Source organism: Malania oleifera, chromosome 11, assembly GCF_029873635.1.
Source record: "Malania oleifera isolate guangnan ecotype guangnan chromosome 11, ASM2987363v1, whole genome shotgun sequence".
In the NCBI taxonomy this organism is placed as follows: domain Eukaryota; kingdom Viridiplantae; phylum Streptophyta; class Magnoliopsida; order Santalales; family Ximeniaceae; genus Malania; species Malania oleifera.
The window spans coordinates 80,772,854-80,782,205 of record NC_080427.1 but is presented as its reverse complement, the minus strand read 5'-3'; positions in this window follow the sequence as shown (position 1 = coordinate 80,782,205).

Here is a 9,352-nt window from a genome sequence, read left to right as displayed (position 1 = left end):
GCTATTTATCCTAGAGTGGAAGTGGGATAATATTTCCATGGATTTCTTTTCAGGGCTGCCATCGACATCACATGGCCAGAATGCCATCTGGGTGATTGTTAACCGTTTGACGAAGACCGCCCACTTTATTCCTATCAAGATCAATTATTCCCTCAGCCATTTAGCGGAGATTTACATTCAGGAGATAGTCCGTTCTCATGGGGTGCCTGTATCTATTGTGTCAGATCAAGACCCACGATTCATATCATGATTTTGGAAAAGTTTGCAGGAGGCTATGGGGTCTCAGTTATCGTTTAGTGCGGCATTCCATCCTCAGTCAGACGGGGAGACTGAGAGGAAGATACAGATACTTGAGGATATGCTCTGAGCATGTATATTAGATTTTGGGGGCAGTTGGACGCAGTTCATGCCACTGGTAGAGTTTGCGTATAATAACAGTTACCATTCTAGCATTGGCATGACATCGTTTGAGGCTTTATACGGTAGGAGATGTCGTTTTCCTCTGTTTTGGGATGAGGTGGCTGAGCGGCGAGTAGTGGGGCCAGAGCTTGTGTAGCAAGCATATGATAAGGTTCGTTTTATGAGGGATAGGATTAGTGCAGCACAGAGCCAACAGAAAAGTTATGCTGATAATCGCCGCAGGAATCTGGAGTTTGATGTGGGTAATAATGTGTTTTTGAAGATAGCTTCAATGAAAGGGGTTATGCAATTTGGGAAGAAGGGTAAACTTAGTCTTAGGTTTATCGGTCCATTTGAGATTCTAGATAAAGTAGGGCCAGTAGCCTACAGGCTAGCTTTGCCACCTGTGTTGTCCAAGATCCACGACGTATTCCATGTTGCTATGTTGAGGAAATACGTCCTAGACCCTTCTCATGTCATCAATTATGATGAATTGGAACTTAGTGATTCACTGGTGTATGAGGAGGTACCAGTACAAATTCTGGATAGGAAAGTATAAGAACTACGTAACAAGAAGATTCCTAAGGTAAAGGATTTGTGGAGGAATCATGCGGTAGAAGAGGCTTCTTGGGAATCCGAGGAGCAAATGAGACAGAAGCATCCGCATCTATTCCCAGAAGTTTGATTCAGTAAAATATATGTAGTTAAGTTATATTTCTTATTGCAGGTACATGTATGGTTTTAGTAGTATAGTATTTTAGCATTTGGGAGGAATTTTCTTTTAATACATGTATTCTCCCAAGACTTGAGTTGTAACCACGGTATTCCCCCGCCATAAGTGAGGGTAAGTAATAAAACGAGTAGACCATTTTGCGTAATAAGGGATGATGAATTATATGAATAGAAAATTTTGAGGACGAAATTTTATAAGGAGGGGAGAATGTGACAACTCGAGTAAAAATGGAATTTGAATAATTAAGAGAGAGAGATAGAGATAGAAACAGAAACAGAAGGAGGCCGTAGATTTCATCGACGAGTGCAAAAGAAAATTCGTCGATGAATATAAGGCCTCGTCGATGAGAAAATACCGAGAGGGGATCTAAGGCAGCCTAAATTTCGTCGACGAATACAGGGTCTCGTCGACGAATTTAATGAAGGACTCATTGAAGAGATGACGTGTCTCGTTAATGAATCTGGCCCTATATATATATCAAAAATCCGATTTTTATCTTCATTCTTAAGCAATCAGCGCCTCTCTCTCTCTCCTCTCTCACTCCTACGTCTCTCTCTCACTTCTCTCTTCGATTTTGGCCCCACCAGTCACCAGATCGAAGATTTGAGGCTACCACAACATTCCTGGCGAAGTTCTCTACGAGTTTGCCGGAGCGGATCGTTGGGAAAATGAAGTTGGAAATCATCCCTAAGTTGAGGTAAGACTTTTTAAGCCAAATCAGACTTTATGGTACTTATAGGAAATGATGTACACATGAAAATACTGATGTTTAATTCTGGGAGTTTTGAGTTTGAGGGTATTGATCAGGAAGTCATACGGGGGTTAGCTTAGGATATTTTAGGGGCTTTCTCAGTAGTCAGGTAAGGGAATAAACTAAAGTAGTTATTTTCCATACAAATTATTATTAATTATGAGTAAATTTATTTTCAGAAAAACGTGTGCTATATTGATTATTACGAATGAAATGTATGATTGGGAAAATACTGCTATGATAATTAAAATGTATACGTATGTATGAGATACCAAAAAACCACGACTTTAGAATATGAAGTATGACTTTTAACAGCACAAGTGTGGCACGAATATTATTTTACAAAAAATGTAATATGATATGAAAGATTTTACGAGCAAAACATGTTTTTAGGTATTATAAGAAGATGTGTTAAGTTACGATGATTTTGACGAATATATATATATATATATATATGATGATTGATTTATCTTCGAAATGTATATACTGAAATGATTTCGGCGCGAGGCCGTATATATATATATATATATGTGTTCGGCACAAGGCCGTATTTATGCTATCGGCATGAGGCCGTATTTACGTTATCAGCACGAGGCCATATTGATGTTATTGGCACGATGCCGTATTTATATTATCGGCACGAGGCCGTATTTATGTTATCATCGCGAGGTCGTATTTATGTTTTTGGCATGAGGCCGTACTTATGAAATTATGAAAGATGCTATATTACCATGTACTATATGTTATTAGAATCCAGATGTCAGTTTAGTTCAGTTCAGGAGCTCGGTACCGTAGTTATATTGTAGATCAGATATCTACGTCAGATTAGTGCTAACCATCCCACGAGGGGATGGGAGATGGATAGTCGATGTGGCTTTCAGTAGAGTGTAGACTTCCACCTGGCAATCTGGACCAGGGTGTGGCGAGCCCATCGTACTTATAGACGTAATTGACTCGGCAGTGGTCGGCCAGCCATTGTCAGGTCCCGCCTTCGGGCTGCACAACCCGTCATGGGGGGTAATACATGACACCAACTAGCTATTCATCCTAGGTATATGTTTTCAGTATTATCAGTATAACAGATGTTTTATGTATGATATGACTTACTAGAAAATACGAAAGCATGTGATTATTCAGTATGATATGATGAACTTTTACGAATCTGAAATGTACTGTATAGGTATAATTGCATTAAATATTCATGTTGCCACACAGCTGTATTTAGTTTATTTTCCCTTACTGAGAAGTGTCTCACCCCTAAACTTAATTAATTTTTCAGAAGCCCCTGAGATACCGGCAGGTCAAGGCCGCCGTTGAGCTAGTGAGATTACCCTGTGAGGAGGGTAAAACTTTGTAATAGGGTTAGAGTTATTTTGTGTTTGACCCTAGAGATATTTTGATGTATATGAGGATGTATAGAAGTACAGTTTTATTATATTATCGAAAGCTCTGGTATTATGCTTTATGGATGGATGTTTGGATTTTATGTTTACTGCTGCTAGGTCTTCCGCTCTGCTTGACAGGTGTCCCCGCTACCCACGGGTACGGGTTGACCACCATTTTATCTATTATGTGACATTTTATGTTAAGAAATTGAGGGACGTTACAGAGGGCAAGGATCAAAGGATTGTTGCTATATTTATAGTAAAATAGTGAAGCTTAGTGGGTGGACGTAGAGAAAAAGGAGAAGAAAAAAAAAACACATACACACACACACACACACACAAGGGGTAAGTACCCTAGTGCTCTCTCCCTCTCACTTTTTCATTTAAGGCATAATTTGTTCTAATTATGTGTTTTGGACAAATGTTATAGGATGTTATTACTAGATGTATGGTTGGATATAAATTATAAATAAATCAAAAGTGCAATTTGAAAAATTGAAACTGATTTTACAAAAAAAAAAAACCCCTCAAATCTCACAATAAGAACCCAAAAATAGACCTAAAAAATTTATCCTAAAGTGCCCTATATCTAAACCCCAAAATCCAAAGCCAAAAGCCCAAAATTTGAATTTAAAAGCCCAGCAAAAACCCTACAAAATCTTGAAGCAGACCAAAAAATTTTACCCAAGCACCCAAGTCAAACTATCCAAACTCTGGTCAACATAACCCAAAAACCCTAAAAGAGACCTAAATCTGAGTCGACCTAACCTGGATCAAAGTAAACTTAATACATACTCAAATATCTAGGTCAACTTAACCCAAACCTTGGTCAAACCAACCCAAAGACCTGGGTCAACATGACCCATATCCAAGTCAACCCAAGATGTGGCCTAATTGAACCAAATCCCTAACCCATTGTAGCCTAACTCAAGCCCTAACCCAACCTGATACCCAACTACCTATGGCCCAACATAAACCTAAAGTCCTTGAGCCCAACTTAACTTAGGCCTTAAGCCCACAAAACCTAAACCTCCCGAGCCTAATTGATTCATGCGCAAGACCCCGTGTCCCAAACGTAAACCTAATCCCTTATGCCTAATTCAACTTAACTTAGGCCCAAAGCCCCTCAGCCCAAAGCTTGACTCTAAACACCTAGGCCCAAAACCTAATTTGACCCAAGCCCAAACAACCTAAAGCCTAAACCTGATCACCTGAGCCCAAGTCAAACCTAACCTAACCCTATTCCTAATTTAACACAACCTGAGTCAAAACCTATGTCAAACCCGAATTTTGGACCCTATTTGGCTTAAGGGAAAAGAGAAGAAAATGAAATAAAATCCTAGGAAAGCATAAAAAAAAAAAAAAGAAATTGAAGAGAGTGGGATTTAAGTTCCCTTTCCTAGATATAGATATGACTGTCCAAGCTTGCAACTAATTGACCTACAAAAAGGAGAAAGCAAAGAGAGGTAAAAAGTTAAAAAGTGAGTCAAGAGACCGAGAGATTGAAATAGAGAAAGAATCAATAAAGATAGAAAAGTGAGATTAGGAGAGAGACTAAAAGGAAAGAAAGAGAGAAGTTTTACCTGAGGTGATGTCCACCGAAGGTGGAAGAGGTTGCGTATGGTAGTGGCCATGGTAGCCAAAGGAGGCAAAAGAACTGAGAGAGAAGAGAGACAAGGGAAGGAGGAGGAGGAGGAGGAGGAATAGAGAGAGAGAGAGAGAGAGAGAGAGAGAGAGAGAGAGAGAGAGAGAGAGAGAGAGAGAGAGAGAGAGAGAGAGTATATTTAAATTTTAAAAAAAATCATAATGAGCCATGTGTCACCCACCGGTGCGGTGACACATGGCACGTCTTGGTCCACATGTTCGAAGTGACGTCACCTGGTGACAAGCCATCTATTTTGTGTTTTCTGTGGACAATTGGATCGCTACCACATCAACAATCCCTATTTTTTATCTAGAGCCAATAGCAAAATTCCACGTGGCAGGTGACATCAATCACCCTACCCCATGTCATTTCCCTATGTTGACCTATAGGTCATACCCTATTTTGATTATGATAAATAATCATGGATTTAATGTCTATCAAGTTTGTGTGCAAGTTCATATTAGTAAGATCACTTCATGGCATATAAAGACTTGAAGAATAAAGACCCAAAAAATTCATTTGTTGTAATTTATATTATCTTCATTTCAGTTCTGTAATAGTAATATAGGATAGGTCTATAATAATGAATGCATATCTTGCATGTAGGAATCAATAAGCTCAAAGACCTTAGAATGACCCTAGGTCCTTGCACTTACACATAAAATTGTCTCCAAAATCACATATAATATCAGGGGAATCAATTGAATTAAAATAGGACTTAAAGGGCTAAAAAGAATAGGCTTTAGGCGACCGAACCTTAGTGTTCAAAACACCTCGATTGATCGAACCGTTGAAAGATCAAATAGTTGACCTAACTTTAGGCAACCAAACCAAAAATAACTTCATTGTTCTCGGTCAACCAAACCTGCACGCTTGAATTTTCACCAACTCAACAACTTGAACTTTCAAGTTCAAAACTGTCTCGGGCTACCGAATGCTCAATTTCAGTAAACCGAACTTGATACTGGGCTACCGAATCGCGGACTTTTGGAAAATCGCCTAGGTTTAGCAAACCGTCCTCTTTCATGACCACCCGAACTTCAAAAACATATTTTTTTCTTATGTGTCTGTTCGGGCGACTGAACCACAGGTCAAGTGACCAAAACTCTCAGGTTGCACATTTTTTTTACCATGATTAAGAAGGATTGAACAAAGTTAATTTTCCTAAATATTTTTAAAACAAATATAATAATACCCTATGTATCCATAATGGTTATAAGATTGAGCAAGTCTATATATAGGGGCTCATTTGCTCTAATTAGGAATTAATTAGCAAATTGATTAAGCAAAAAAATTCTCTGAAATTTCTTGAGCCCTATTTCTTCATACAAACCCTATAAGTATATACTACCATTCCTTTGAGAAATCAAACTTTATGAGTGTTTTATTTATTGTTGGTTGTTGCTAAAACCCTCACTTGTTTATTATATATTTGATTTTTTGGATAGAGGGTTAAGCTTAGTTTTCCCCTAGATTTAATTTAATAAATCTTTTGTGTGGGAAAACGCAGAGCTGGTGGGTCTTAGCACTCATATTGCACAACACCTTAGCTCATATTTTGTGTGTGTGCAAAATTCCTATTACAAGCTAATATTTGAATATTTTTTTGTACTTTGATATTGAGAAAATATTTTTTGAGATATTCTTAATACTCTTGGTACAAATCTTTAGAACCCTAAACTTGATTGAGATTTTTGTCTATATATAGTTTCAAAGATTAGCTTGTAGATACACTGTTGTGCTTAAATTTGAGATAAACATTTCTTGAGTGTTGATTGCACACATACACCATTGAGCTTATTGTTCTTACATTACTGGCGTGCTTTGATTATTATTGGTGCAAATCTGTTTGATTAAGAAGCATAATATTTGTACGCAAATTGTATTGTGATTTTGTTGTATTTCAGGTGTGGCCTGAGGAGACGATAATCAAGCTCAGAAGGATTGGTTGTAAAGGTTGAAGTCAGCCCGGTGCTAATTGACCTTGTTGCATTAAGGTACCGCTCCACCCATTAAAACATAATTTAAAATTTTGTTTTTAATTTCTCAAAATATTTTTTAATTTTTTGAAATATTACAGAAAAATCACAAAAAAAAAATAAAAATTAGGAAAAATTCTATGAGCCTTTTTTGACTTAGGGGCTCCAAATAATAATAATAAATTATTATTATTATTATTATTATTATTATTATTATTATTATTATTATTATTATTATTTTAAAAAGGAGTACAATTGATATTTGGAATCAATTGGGGCAATAGAAATATGGCATATGCAATGTTGTAACTATTTGCGGAATGACTTGTGGAATATTGTCAAGTTTTTAATCTATCATAATTAACATAGATTTTTTAAAGATTCTTTTAGGGCTCGGCTGGATGCATGGATGTTGGTAAAGAGGAAAACACTTATTTCTTGTCCACCATCATATTCTCCATCACCTACTGATCCCATACAATTGTTATTATTTTCTCCAAGTCATTCAAAAGTAATTGATTTAAATTATTTAAACTAAAAGTTTTGCACGTCTCCTCCTACACATTAATCTCAATAATTAAGGCTCTAGACTCATGATAAAAGTCTTAAATTTAAATTTCTCGGAACGAATATTGGATGGGCAATATGATGAATCGCATGGACTAGGCTTGACTATAGAATGCGATATGATGAATCGCACGGAGTAGGCCTGACTATAGAATGCAATATGATACTCGTCTCTTATCCTATCTTACTCCGCTTTCACACTCTTCTCAAGATTCGAATTTGAAACTGTCAATATAAAAGTATCAAACTCATGTCCGATTCATGAAATACATGTTCATGAGAATAGGATGAAAAAGAATGAGAATGTTGTAATGAAATATATAGGAATATAATGGTTTATAAAGAACTCACTCTTATAAAATCTTATGTGATTCCATGGAACATGACATAGAAAAAGAATGGAAATTTATTGAATGAAATTTAGTAATAGTTTTTTATTAACTATTTTGAGTTGTGGATGCATAAAAATTTTCACATTGTTATAAACCATCAAAATTTTTTACTATAATTATTATTTTCTAAAAAAGTATATTTCACAAGTCAAGCATAATATTAGGATTTCAACCTTAATTAAAATGAGACAAAATATCTAACCATGATATATATAATCTTTCTCACAATTTTTTTTCTAAAAAGAAAAATTAACTGAACAAAGACGGTTTATTCTTTTGCATAATTTTTATTAAATATTTTTAGATAATGGACAACTTTAAATGCATTACTTTTATAAACTATAATAGGCTTCTTTATACACCAAAAAAGAAGAAAAGAGTCTATGAGTACTCTTTATCTGTTTAATATTGAAAGCAAAGAAGGCTTTATTTGGTAGAAGAAATGAAAAGGTAAATGATAGAGATTAAAAATAGGGAATAAAAAAAAAGTAAAAAGTAAAAGAATCTTCTTTTCTATTGTTCTGTCCTAACGTGTGGGTATAAATTTGGTATAATAATAAAGTTAGTGGCTAATAGCTATCATTTTGTTGGGAAGGCTTTGACTGAGGCTTATTAGTTGGGAATTCTGTTGAAAGGTTTTGAAATGAAGGTTTTAGGTACGGTCAAGAAGAGTTTTGGTTTAAAGATTCGCATGGATAGAGCTAGAGGGATATTGGTGTTATCTCAAGATGGTTTTGTGGACAAAACTGTAAGGAGATTTTGTTTGTCATCTCAAGATGTTTTTATGGAGAATCAATATAAAATATCTACCACTCGGTATCGAAGGATGGACGGTGATGTTCAGGATATGTCAAAGGTCTCTTATGCTAGCGCAATGGGGTGTTTTGACATGCAAGAGAGTGGTCCGTCAATTATGAGGTATATTGATATAGACTATGCAGGGGGCTTTGATGACAGAAGGTTTACAATAAGTTTTGTGTTTAATGTTGTGGGAAGGCCTACTTGTTGGAAGCCTATGGCGCAGTCTCAGGTTGTTACATCTACAACTGAATCAGGGTTCATGGCAGAAGCCGAAGCTGCCACAAGCAAGTTCAAGTCTTGCTTGGACTTGGTGTTTGTCTCTAGTCAATAGAAGGGAGACAGTCCCAAACTAATGCCCCAAAGTCAAGATGGAGCAATAGTTTTATGTTTTTATTTTCTCCTAAGGGGCGTACGTTCGCCTAGGTGGAGATTGTTGTGATATGTTGCTTACGTATTGAGTGGAAAGCATGCACAAAAGGAAAACATGGAGGAAATTTTGCAGCACTAGGGAAAACCATCGATGGTAAGGCTCTATAGGCATTGTCGAACCACATAATTCCTTGTGTATTTGTTGCTATTGCTTTCATATAATTATTGTGGATTGTTCTTGTACAGTTTACCATTGAGTGTTGCGTTTGTATGTGTTGGGAAAGTAACAAAACAACTAGCACAACAAATAAATCTTTCACAAAAATTAAAT